We start from the raw sequence: 13,996 nt of genomic DNA on the forward strand, positions 1-13,996 counted from the left end.
TCAATTTTTTAGTCATTAGGGAAATTGCTTTGCTATTCTATATCACCACTGTTGGGGCCAGCCTGCGGCTCTCATGTCTGGGTTTGAGCCTGGGATCATCTTAGAACTGAAAGAAAAGAGGTAATCTAGGCGGGTAAAGAAAGAAATGGAATCAAGACTGTATTCTGATCAAGACCCAACTTTAATGTCGGCAAACACACTTTATAAAGAGGGGAGGCCCATTCCCAGTCACACAAAGTTCCTTTGAAGTTGTCAGATCAGCCTTTTAGTAGGAACCCGTGAAAAACAGATTGTTCCAGCCCTGAGTCAGAGCCAGATGTCCTGACCTCAAGATGTACCCTGATACCGCCAAGTTCCTGCTTCCCCATGTAGTCGCCAAAAGAAGAATTTCTGCTGCGCCATCCCTCCTGCTGAGAAGAACTTCCTATTTTTCCTCTGCCCCATCCCTCCTGCTGGGGTGCATTTCCGCTGCCCCATTCCTCCTGCTGAGAAGTACTTCCCCTTTTGCTTGTGCATTTAAACCTTGGGCCTGGCTAATACAGTGAGCCCTTGATGCCACTCAGAATGTTTCTGTGTCGTTCTTGCACTTGGTCCTTGTCTCTCTCTATATCCCCATTTGGTTCTTAGGAGAAGGTCCCCTCGAGACCCTGGAATAACTGGACCTGCTGGACGGGTCATCTGAGGCCAGCCCAGCTAGGCTTGAAGGAGGTAACACACCACAATCAGAATCACTATCCTCAAGAAAGTCAATGGTAAATAGCAGTGAGTATGTGGGGAAACAGAAAATATTACTCAGGGTTGATGGAACTATCATCTGGTCTCCTATGGTGCAAGTCAGCATGGTTGTTCCTCGGAAAAAAAAAAAAAAAACAACTGATCTATGTCTTCATGAATGTCACAGTTTCAAACACCAGAATTTGCAGTACCAGCAGCCTGTCTCATAAGTTAATGTTTCTATAACATTTATAGAACTGTTAAGTCCCATGGTTTAGAGTTCAGTCCCATATGATTTCCTCTGACTTCAAAGGACATGATGACCCGGACTTTTGACCACTTGAATATGAATTGAGGAATATCTCCTGGTCTTCTTTTATTAGTTCAATTCAATAGTAAGAATGGCTAATAGGATCTTGAAGAGATATTTTTATATTGATATTCATAATGACATTGTGCACAAAAGCTTATACAAAATGAGTGTCCTCCAAAGGACAAACAGATGAGCAAAGTGTGATTAAAAATGTACAACAGAATGCTATTTAGTTGCAAAATGAAAAGAACTCTGACAAAGTTGTAACACACATAAAACTTTGAGCTCCTTGAACTAAGTACACTAAAATTGTTAGCAAAACATAGTTATACATGAAATTGAGTAATTAATAATTGTAGAAACAGAAGACAGTATGTTGATTATCTTTGAGGTTGGGAAAAGGAAAAATAATTGTTTATGGTATATGGAGTTTTAGTTTATATGATGTATGCTATTGTAGAGTTAGAGAATAACAACCTGAATCTTCAAGGCTGTTTTCCTGGGTCTCAGAGAGGTAGAATTGGCTGACCTTCCAGAGGACCCAGAATTCTCAGCACCCACATTACAGCCACCTGTAAGGGCATCTCCAGGGGATCTGATGCCAACTTCTAAGTTCTGTAGGCACCATAGAGACATCTGATACATAGTTACAGTCAAAGCACCCATATATAAACATGAAAAAGGACTGCTGTCCCTTGCCAACCCAGAAATTCCAGGTTACAACAGTCCAAGTTAGGCAAACATTTGGTCTGACAACCACATTTGAACTTTGGTGAAGATCTTACCAACATTTCTAAAATTAGTTTACACAAACTTGCATTGGTTGAGGCTGCTTTTATAGTTGACTATTGCCTCTGCGGTGATTAAGCAATTGGGAACTTTGTAACAAAATGTCCTTTGAAAGAAATCTTCACTGACTGTTCAAATTAGAAAGATAACCAAGACTTCTGAAGTTCAAAGAACTAAGTATTTTCTAGTATAATCTTTTAGAAGATGATGAAAATAAGACCACAACAGAATTGCAAGGTTAAATTCAGTCACAGTAAACTTTAACATCATATTTAATTACAGTTTGACAGAGACATTCCATCTGTATGTAAGTTAATCACTTTGTTTTTCCTATTTTAACTTTGTATTATATATGTGTTTGATGAGTGCACGTATGTGAATATGTATGCTTTTGTGAGACAACATGTGAGCTGATATCAGAGGAAATCTTAGGTGAGTGAGGGTCCTTGCATCACATAATGTTTGAGACAGGATTTCTAGTCACCACTGTGTGACAGGACAAATATAGGCTTTAGAATCTCCAAGACCATAGACTCATTTGCCCAGAGTGACAGAGAGTAGGGAATAAGAGATAGAGGATGAGGAGAAGAGGAAGGGAACAAGGGAGAAAGAAAAAGTATATTTCTCCTGGAAGGGAAGGGACCAACAAAGCACTTCCATGGGATAGAGAGGATACAGACATGGCATATAGAAAACTGCCAGTTTATAAAGGTATGAGGGGAAACCCCATGTTAGGATATGTTAGAATTAGATATTTAATTTTATTTGGGCATGTTAATTAATGAGCCAAAGTGGCTTTTGATAGCTGGACCTTGGTGGTTAGCCTCAGTGGCTAAATAAAGGGATAGACCTTGGTGGCCAGCTTTAGGAATATAAGCTAAGGTTTTATAGCAAGGCAGAGGAATGGGGGAAAGGGGCTGGCCTGCCATAGTCTTGCTTACTGCACTCAGAATCCTTGTACTGGATCTGTCCCCCAGGCTACATGGCCTGTGAGCTTCCAGGGATTCCCTTCTCATCTGGGAACTGTCATTTCACTTACATAGCACTGGGATTGCTGGCACATATTAAAGTGTCCAACTTTATGTGGGTTTGGGGATCTGAACTCAGGTCCTCACTAAATCTTTGATGTTGGTTAAAGTTTGGTTTCAGAGTTTTAAAACCATCAATTTTCACTCTACATGCTCTTTTGAATAAAATTACAATATGATCTCATACCTAGAGTCAAGGTTCAGTTTTCAGAATGTTGGTATCTAACCACAAAGCTGTCCAGGCTTCAGGTGGTTAATGAGCATACAAAATCAGGGATTTTATTCGCCTCTCAAGAGGAGAAATGTTTTCCCTAACCAAGGGTTTTCAGGCATGGCAAACTTGTTATCTGTTGTGATAAAACGGTTTTGTCCTTAGCTTTAGTGTGTGTTGTTGCTTATTTGTTGAAAGTAAATGACAGATACTTTTTCTACATCCAGAATCCCTTCAGGAACACTTCTCAGTCTTGTTTTCGGATCTTCAGATATTGTGTTTAAGAGCGTCCCACTCTTAAGATTTTATCTCCTTGTTTCACACTAATAAAAGCTTAATAAGCTTGAAGGGTTAGCAAAACCAAAAAAGCATGGGGCTTTTGTAAAAAACAAACATCTCTGTGCCTTTTAATCTGCAGGAGACCAGTGAGAAGAACAGACAGTCTTAGGTAGAAGCTGTCTTTTTCTTACACTTCTTTCAGTATAAAGGGCTGGAAGCAGGCATGCATTTCCCCTCTCTCAGAAACACTTCTAATGTTTAATTCTTCAAGGAATTAGGGTGATTTCCACTCTAACCTATTTTGCTTCATTCCCCAGTGTTATTGTTCCCTTGTTTGAAAACAAATCTTTTTTGATGTTGTATCTGGTGACTCACTCATTAAAACTTTAGAAAAATCCTTTCCTTCAGAAAGTTGCACCCTACTTAGAGAGGCCCAGCTAAAATTCTTTCCATTCCTTCATATTAATTAAAACCACCTTTTCCTTAAGCAGTTCCACTGTAAAGGGGAAGAAAAAACTGTTAAGTAGGCAAAACGGAGTGCTGTGAAAACAGAAACAAAGAAGAAAGAAAAAGAGAAAGCTGGGGAGATGATCCTTTGGAGGGCTGGGTGGATACTCTAGTATTAAGTAACTGGCTTAGATTTTACCGCCTTATTCACATCTCAAATTTATATGTGTACTCCTTTCTTCTAAAATTGACAGAAGCACCGCAGGGAACATCACATCGTTATTAAAACCAACGGAGAATGCTCCATCTGTCGTGCCTTTCAGGAATCCAGCCCACTAATTTTTTTGCTGTGGGTTTGATGACTCAAACCCTCAAGATGCAGGAAGAATACCCTCGATTTGCAGAGCTGCCAGAACTCATTCACTGGAGCAAAGACTCTTCACGTGGGGCTCATTTTCAGGCAGTTGTTTATCTGTTTGCATATTTAAACAATCAAGCTCACTGGAAGGAGTTTGTCAGGAATTTCTAAATAGCAAGTCAATACATTGCTGGCTCTGTGCATCCTTCTCTCTGTGGCTCATGGGCTACCTTTCCTTTCTCAGTTCTTCCTCCTTCTCTAACTGAACTCCTTCTCTTAGTATCCGCTTTCTTACCTTCCACTGTGACTTTTATGTAATTTTCCACACTTGTACAAAACAATCATTTCTTCACTTTTGTAACTTCCTTTTAAAACAGGCCCATGTTAAGCCAGTCTTTATTTTCTCTGATTATTTTAAGATGGGTTTCATGAACGCCAGGTTGCTTCCGAATTCCCTATGTGACCCACGAATCACCTCCACCTTCAGATCCTTCTGCCTCTACCTCCCCTCCAGAGTGCGGAGACATTTCAGTTTCTGCCATGCCAGGCTTGTACCCAAGTCCCTGGTCTGGGCCACCTAACCGTGTCCCAGCTATGTTTCCTCTCTTTAAAAATCCCTGTACTATTTGAGAAACCGAGGCACAGATTTGAACTTGCCTACTTGACCAAGACAACTTTGCTCTTTTTATCTTTTAAACGTTTCGTAGGGCGCAAAGGATAAACGGGGGCTGCAATCGCACAGAGGGCGTCAATCTCTCGGGGGTCGCCCTGGGGCCAAGTGTCCGGTGCTGCGGCGTCCCCGAGAGCCCTCCTCCCGCGCTCGCTTCACCCTCCCGCGGCCCTCGGTCGGCCTTGGCAGCGCGGCTCCGGTGACTCAGCCGCGGGCCCAGCGCTGGCCCTGGTTGACGCCCGCGAGGAGGCGACGCTCGGTCCGAGGCGCCCGCCGAGGTGGGGGTCGCCGCTCGCCCGCGCTTTACGGCTGCCGAAAACAGGCCCCGCCGGCCGCCGTACCGCAGACCCGCGGCGCCGCTCAGGTAACGCGAGTCCCCGTCCCCGTGCCGCGGGAGCCCGCGGGGCGACGGGGCGAGGCCGGGCGCGCGCCCGCTGGTCCGCGGCCTGCCTCCGCGCTTCCGAGCCGCTGGCGACCCTGAGGCGGGGACGCCAGCAGCAGCAGCCCGACGGACCGCGGCTTCCGCCACCCGCGGAATGTCGCGCTGTCTTCCCCGAGTGGCCGTCGGGTGTCGAGCATCCCCATCGCCCTCCCGCCCGGCCTCCCTGCACTGCTTAGGGCCCCGCATCCCTAGGGGCGCTCAGCCCTGAACTAAGTTAATGGGTAGACGTTAGTCCAGCCGAGCTGCGAAGAAACTTAGGAAACTCTGCTTCTCTCACAGTGAGGCACTCGCAGTGTTTACTCCAGTCGGCCACGAGCGACATTCTGTGCTAACCAGGGATGGGAATAAGATGCAAAATTCTGTCCCTGCCCGCTGGGTGCTCTTTGTGCTGAAGGCATTAGCCTGAGTCCCAGGATTGCAGACCCATCCCCAGTGGTAGCAGGGGAATGGAGATCGAAGGAAAGGTTGGATTTTAAACTGGTAGTTAAGAAGGGGTTTCCTCGTTTCTTTTTAATCCCTCAGACATTCTTCATGGAAAGGGGATTTTTAGCGCCCTCCGACACCCCTTTTTACCATCAGCAGTTATCTCTGACCTCAGAATTTCTCAGAAATACAATTGCATTATCTAATGCAGTCTGATACCACATAGAGTATTCCAGGCATTTTTCTCAGAATTCCAGTACGAGTGAATTATATAATTTATCAGTTACATAAAGCATTACTAGGACACATGGAGAGCTTGATTCTTGCTTATACGTGCAATTAACAGATACTGCTTACTACCTACCAAACACTGCCCTAGGCATTAGAATTGAGCAGACATTCTTGTTTTTTTGGATTGTACGTTCTAGTAGGAAGCGTATACAACAAGAAAAATAAGTTTGTGTGTTATGCATTTTAAAATGGCTAATAAAGGAAATCTTCAAGCGAAAGCGACATATTTCAACAGACTTCAACAGGTGAGGAAGAAAGCCATGGGCTGTGTAGGTCCAGAGCTCTCTAAGCACAATAGCAAGCCTACAGAGGCCTTGTCTGTTGCTGAGTTCAAGGATAAGGAAAGAAGTGTGTGTGGCCAGAGTGGAATTGAGGAGAGAGAAGTGGATATGGCTTTAAACTTTCTCGTAGGGTCTAGATAGTATGGTATACTGAACTACTGCCATATCTCTTCAAGTAATATGGAAGGCCTTTGGAGTATTTTGACAGAAGGGAATGTAGTAATGATACATCTATTTAAAAACATCACGCTGGTTACTGTGTTGGGGGCAACTGGTTGTATGAAAATAATGATTTATAGCTGGGACACTAATTAGCTATTAAGACAGAATTTCCATTTACTGAGCTGGGGAATATTGTAGGACATTGGTGTGCTGGTAGGATTAGGACATTCATGCTTTTGAATATTCAAGTTATGTCAAGCGGGCAGTTGTTGCAATTTATATGCTACAGAGTTTCAAAGGTGGGCAGAGCCGTGGTACACTGTTACCCGTTCTCTCTCCATTCGAAACAATGTATTCCTCTCTACTGCACATAATCAATGTTTCAATTGTATTCACTCTTTCTTTTGGCATAACAATGAACCAAGGTTCTCACAAATTTTTGTCCCCTTTGAGATGCCCTGAGCCGTAAAGTATATGATATATTCTGTCACTTATTCTCAGGATTTTGACCAGTTAATCACCGCCAGTCCCCATCCCCTGTCTCCAGAAAACCAAACACAATAAAGACCCCTGCCAGCACCATCACCATCACCAAAGACTGTACCGACTGCAGAGAGCAGCACTAATACAGGCTTTTCTGGGAATATGAACTCATATATTAGAAGGCAGAGTCACTATATGTCAGTTTTCCAAACAGCAGTAGATTACATCTTAGAGCTTCCTACCCTCCCAACTACAGTTTGACCAGACTTGTATATGTCTTTTCATGGAGTGGGACTCAAATCAGAAAATGATTTTTTATCTTCCAAATAGCACTCAGAGTCCTCAGCTGGTCCGCTGTTGACAACTTTCTTCTCCCTGGAGGCCATATAAGCATCGTTAGTCCTTATGAACATTAGTTTGTAGGAAGAAAGCTTTAAGCTCAGTTCCACATTGATTTCTGTGTCTGCTAACCAAAGTGGTGTCTTCAGCAACAGGGCATTACCAATTGCTCTGGCAGGCAAGCAAGAGAAGTGGCAACTGTACTCACTGGGGTGGCAGTGGGGGAGACAATTATTTGTATTTAAAAAAAAAAAAATCCATGATGCCTGGGCAGAGTGCTATTCACCATGCAGAGTATCACTGTTCTAACTCATTTTAAAAATTATGTATTTTAGTTAGCATATAAAGGACAGGTCTCTGCATAGCTTTCTAATGCATCTTTAGTTTTGGTTAATTGTCCCTTTACCTCTTCCACCCCAACCCTCACCCCGGCTACCACGCTGCCATCTCTGTTTAAGCCTTTTTATGTCTTGTGTTTCCCTCTTACCCAGACTTACATATGACATGTGACTTTTTTTTTTTTTAATCTCCGTGAAGATCCCATCTGTCTCATGTCTCCTTCCTTACTTCCCGGTCTATACTGATATCCCAACCAAACACAGAAATATAAAATTCAAACCTAGGGCAGATACATGAGAGAGACTATGATATCTGTCTTTCTGTGCTAGGTTACTCAGTATATTTTTTCAGCTCCCTACTTTTTTTGTATGTGTGCATAATGAGTAGAATTATATTGTCTCTCTGCACCACATTTTCACTATTGGCCAGTTGATGGACATCTAGGCTGGTCTCATTCCCTAGCTACTGTGAATAGTAGTCTGCAATAGGACATAGAGTCCTGTCATAGGGACCCAGGACTGCGTAGCAGGGTATATGGTCTACCTACAAGGCAGTTTTATATTTCAATTTTGGAGAAACGAGTAGGCTGGTTGCCATAGTACGTCGTTGTTCTCTTTCTCACCAACAGGTGAGAAATAGGATGCCCCCTTTCACAGCCTCACCAACAGTGTACTAGGATGCCCCCCCCAGTCTCCCCATAATTTGTCCTGTTAGTTTTCTTTGATAATAGCTATTTTGAGAAGGGTGAAATGGAAAATGGTTTAAATCTGTGCTTATCTGATGGCTAACGATGTTGAACATCTTTCAAAGTGTTTATTCACTATGATATTGCTTCTTATGAAAACTGTTCAGTTCCATACTACCCTCCCCCTTCAATCGGGTTATCAGGAACCTAGGGTTTCCGTCAATGCAGCCCTGTGCTTTGCTCCTTAAGTACATACCTAGCTCTGAGACTTTTGGTTTTCTATATGCACAGTTTGATAAAATGAAAAGAAGTGTTGAATCTGGTAGTAGATTTAATTATGGACAGGTGACATTAAATTTGGGGCAATATGTTAGCTGATATTGGTTTCAAGCCGGGTTTTAATCATGTTAAAATCGACTAGGTGCCATATATAACGTATAGAGACACTCTTTTGAGTAATTTTTTCCTGGCTGGTGTATCAAGATTGAGAGAATGGCTGTAGTTGGAAAGAGTACCTGTTCAAGAGTATTTACCTTTGTTCATGTGGACTATGTGATGAATCCATAGAATAAAATAGGGAATAAGGTCTTAGCCAGGGGATGTAATAACCACAATTTAAATGAGATTATGGCTGCCTTCATATATTTTTCCTAGTAGAAAAAGAAGGGTATATGCGGACATGCCAGTGTAATTAAAAATGCCACATGAAAAGCACTGAGAATTTTGAAATTCTTAATAATTAACATGAAAATTATCAGTGTTATTTGTGTCAAGAACTGAAGAGTACTTAACAGACTCCAGAATTCACTAGTTTTTGGCTAATTGTGTGTTGTGGAAGGGATAGGGAAAAGAGATTTCAGTTGGTATTCTAGAGTGGGATATATTATAAACCTCCTCTCTAGGGGTGTTGATAGAAGTTTGAGCTGGTTCTGTGTCTGTGGTGAACTGAGTAGCATTGCTCTTTTCTTATCTGCTCTGCTTGTCTGAAGAATATGGAGACCACTCTGTATGAAGGGGCTGCAACTGTATCCCATAGACCAAATCCAACCCATCATAGGTTTCTATAAATAAAGCTTTTTTTTTTTTTTTCCGAACCCAACCATATGCATCCGTTTCTTTTCTCTGCTTGCATGTGCCACACACTATAGAACCAAAAATGTCTAATTCTCTGACCCTTGCACATATTGGTGAACACTTTGTCTTTTATGTTGTTTACATAGCATCGATGTTAATATACTATCTGTGAAAATTGGTAACAATAGCTATAATAATTTTAGAGTATTTACTAAGGACTATCATTTTTCTTTCACTTTGTATGCAATAATTTATTTAATATCAACCAAAGTATTACCAAATAGCTTCTGTTATTTTCACAAATGAAGAAACTAAGGTATAAGGTGAATTAAGAACTTTCAGGGGGAAATTCCATGGAGTTTCAGCCCTAGACAAAGAGCTACAATCAATTAAGGATTCTGAGAATGCAGTAAATGGTCTTCCCAGTACTAAGTGGTCAGTCCTCATATCATACACATACAAGTAACATTATATAGACATATATACATGTATGTGTAGTGCCAGGAAGCATTCATGAACCCCACAGGACCACCAAGGAGCTGATTCTGATGTAAAAACATTAGGATCTCTTTATTACAAACTCAAGCTTGGGCTTACTTCCCAGAGCCATGCAGGATGGTTTGGTGAAGCAGCCCTGAACACTCATCCGGAAAAAGTTTTATAGGAAATGGGGTATTGATCCCGCAAACATCTAATTGATGACTGTTATAATCCAACAGGTGGGCACTCTGAGGCAAGACCATGAAAATACAAACAATCTGAAAATATATCTGAAACAATCAGAGGAGTCTTTGATTAACTGTTACTAAGAAGTAGCAAGGGATTAAATCTGGGGTATGGGTCAAGGACAAGCTGTGGGGTCCTTCCTGGTACATGGGTGCAGCTTCAGCAGTGGGTCAAGTTCTCAGGCTGTTTTTCTTTTAAGATGGAGGCTAGTCCCAAGATGGAGGAGGTTTGGTCTCTTATGTGTGTATGATGCATATCTATGTATGTAACAACAAAGCAATTAGAGACCATTCATTTGAGAGGGAGTGAGCAAGGGAGGCTATGTCAGAAGGGTTGGAGGGAGACAAGGGTAGGTGGAAAATGTTGTATTATATCATATTTTAGCTTCAAAAAGGAAAGAACTTGCTAAAAATGTTATAGAAAGTAATGGATCCAGGTAGGTTATTTTTTTTTTTTTTTACTATCTGTATCCTTAATTTCAATGGGACATTATTATTGGGTACATAGGTAAATGTATGTCATCGGTAGAACTCTTGCTGCCATGAGAAACAAATGTAATTCATAATATTTGTATTAAAATAAAGTTCCAGATTGTGAATTTAAGATGCTGAATATTCCAAATGAACATTATAGTTGAAGAGCCAATGAAATACAAATATGCCTTAATAGAAAGTTCTATCATGATTTCACTTTTCATTCAGTCCTAGAAAGCAGAACCTGTATAAAATAACTAAGTAGGAAATGATACTTCAATAGGGGCTTGCCATCGTGTCTACTGACAGTATATCTACTGACAGCTTTCAGGAGTTTACCTGTTAAGCACGTGGTGCAACTAACTGAAAAGATAGTAGCTAAAGACCCAGAGCCAGAGTATAGTCCTAATTCTGTACACAATGTGGATTGTATCTATTCTTTTTGTCTTTGTGTTTGTAGATTTTGTTTTGTTTTATCTTCTGAAAAGCAAGGCCCATGACTTATGAAAAATTTAGGGCTTCCTACAGCTAAAAATGTTACAATTTTGTAAGTATTTTACACTGTATATTCAAAGAAACAAATGAAATGATTACATAGGAGAAATAGCTTGTTAAGGTAAAAGTTGAAGAGACATGTTCCTGCTGTGCACACAAATACATACACAAAATAGTCACTTGATATTCCTATAAGATCAGTGTGGCTCAGTTTTTATTTGAGATTTATTAGATTCTATAGTTATATATCATTTATAGCTAATTAAATACCTGCCATAAGTTTTTTTTTCTTTTCTTTTTTGTCCTTGTCTGAGGAATAGATAATTGTCCCCCACCTTGAATTTGAATGGGAAGTAAGTCTTGATGAATTCCTTGACCTCTGTGATCTCGCAGCTTGTCTCGTGTTTTCTTTAGCAAAATTTGTTTCATTGCTCAATTTGTCTGCTAGTTTAAAGCAAACAGAATACCTGAAATCAAGTGTCTGTTTCCCACTGTTACCTGGGCTATTGATGCCAGACAAAATTGTACGTTAATTGTTTTGACATTTTGATCTGAACAGTGCAGATACAAAAGGTGATTGCATAGTAGCCTACTATTTTCAACTCAGCTTGATTTTCCCCTAGCAACTTGCTTATAAATGTTGTATCACCTTTCAGAAGTTGAGTTTTTATCATACTGGGTTTTTTCCCCCCCTCAGATTTAATTACAGGGTATGATTCAACAACAGTTAATAGATGTTTTAGATTTTCATCTGAAAAATATCTATTTTTCCCTTGAATCTTTTAAAAATAGATAATAAAAAATCCATAGTTGGATAGGGGTGGGATCCGGTATCCACCTCTTCCTTCTCTGTGTTGGGACCCTGTCTGACTTGAACCTGTGCAGGCCCTGTGCATACTGCCACAGTCTCTGTGAATTCATATGTGCATCTGTTCTGTTGTATCTTGAAGACCCTGTTTTCTTGGATCATCCATCACCTCTGTCTCTTACAAGCTTTCTGCCTCTTGTGTCCATATAGTTCAGTTCTTGCGCTTTGAGAGGAGAGATTTGATGAAGGTTTCCCATTTCAGACTAAACTCTCAGATGTCACTCACTCACTGCATATTGTCCACTGTGGGTCTCTGTGTTAATTCACTTCTACTGCAAATTAAAATAATGATGTTGAAATTCAAGTATCTCATTGCTATCAATTCTCTTGAATGTTGAAAGCTACTCGGTTTCATTGTTGACTGGTATATGTGTGTTAAAACCAGCTTTTCTTTTCTTCTTTCCAATGTCAAATATAAAAAATTCAATTGTGCAACTTTTGTATCCTTATCAAGGATTCAGTTTTAAATCAAACCAAAAACTACACAATAAAGTATTGGTATGTTTGTATTATAATAGACACATTTTTTACATGCTCCTATTTTGAACTCATCTAAGCTTTTTTTCTTTCATGACAAAAAGTCCCTCATATTGTCTTTGGAACAAAAGAGCTATAAAACGTGGAAATTGGTGCTTGATTAAAATGGTCTTGCTATTGTACTTTTTGACATTTTTCTGTCTCATTCACCTTCCTTTTGTATTACATACATAGGTTGTGGAAGCATTTCCAAAATCCAGACCTCGTCTGCATTGTTCTTCACTGTAATATCTAAGCAATGATAGTGCAAACCATTTAATGCAGTCTTCAAGAATGCAGGATTAAGGATGTCAAAGGGGAAAGGCAGGAGGACTTCAGCCGCTGTCCTCTTAGCATTTGGAGTCTCTTCTGGGAAATCTGCCTTTTGTCTTTCACCTTATCTCTTTCTTGTCCATCTATTTTATCTGTGATTTTATTTTAGAATTTTAAACTATTAATTTGTGAAGTGGGGTTAATAAAAGCACATTACTTAACTATTGTAAAGAATAGTGTATGATTTAAGATAGTATTTGCCAAATTGTTGGACATACTTTCTTGTCTGTGAAGTTAGTCAGATGGGTGTTTAAGTCCCAGCTTCCCGTCTCACTGTTCTATTTGGTGCCTGATGACTTGACTCACCTATATTTTACCCTCTACAGTGAGAGTTATAGCTTCTCCTTTCAGGGTTGTTTTTGAGTGAAACTGGGTTTTAATATGCAACTAATTCAGCCCTAATACTTAAAACACATTTCCTCTGACCCGGTTCTTTTCAGGTTTCCTTCATTCTTTACTGTCATGAAGAAAAGCTTGGTAAGATCGATCATATGTGGGTTAGTGTGCAACACTGTGTTGTTTTCTATTCTTTCCTTTGCTTAAAGGAATGTCAAGGGTTCAGTAAGGAAGTATTGTAAAGGTTTTGTTCAAGTTTATGGAGGTGTTTCATTGTGTATGAAAGATGAGAGACTTTACATGTTTGATACATAAAACCACATAATACCTTCACATGTCTGTATTATGATAATTTTTGGTGGCTGCTCACTGCTTTGTGAGTGAATCCATATTTTTATCACCCACTCACTCATCAAGGCTAATTGTAATGTGACCTGAATTAGAGACTGCTGCTCAATTTCTTTCCAAAATCCTAAAATTAAAAAATTAATTTTAAGTTTGATTGAAAATAGATTTTTTTTCATATGACACATTCTGATCACTGTTTTCCCCTCCCCAGCTCCTTCCAGAAAATTCACATCTTTTCTTTTTTTTTTTCTCATTAGATAAGAAATAGGCACTGAAGTCTAGGGCAAAATAAACAGAAAAATTTAGTCAAAACTACTTTCGATACATTCCACAATTCCAACTCCCCCAAAATTGTTTTTGAATACAATTCCTTACTGCCTTTCCCTCTTTAAATGACGGGCACATACATATCAAGTTAAAATATATGTTTGTGTTTGTTTAAGTGTCTCCTTCCTCCAATATGGTCACAGCCCCTCTAACGTTCCTCTGCTGTGGCTAGGTTCATCTTTCCATGTGTCTGACTGCCTTTTCTTGGGCAGTTTTCAGTGTATTCTCTCCCAATACCCTACCTCT

General features: G+C 40.3%; 1 protein-coding gene across 1 annotated transcript in view; it reads left to right on the forward strand.

The window, feature by feature from the left end:
• The first annotated feature begins 900 nt into the window (after positions 1-900).
• The window catches only part of Naaladl2 (N-acetylated alpha-linked acidic dipeptidase like 2), a 1,298,244-nt gene continuing 1,285,148 nt past the window's right edge, over positions 901-13,996 (forward strand). The window contains exon 1 of the mRNA XM_085836003.1: positions 901-5,173. The gene's annotated coding sequence lies outside the window, so the exon portion shown is untranslated. The remainder of the gene's footprint in view (positions 5,174-13,996) is intronic.

Source organism: Mus caroli, unplaced genomic scaffold (assembly GCF_978045245.1).
Source record: "Mus caroli unplaced genomic scaffold, Mus_caroli_1 scaffold_3, whole genome shotgun sequence".
Taxonomy (NCBI): domain Eukaryota; kingdom Metazoa; phylum Chordata; class Mammalia; order Rodentia; family Muridae; genus Mus; species Mus caroli.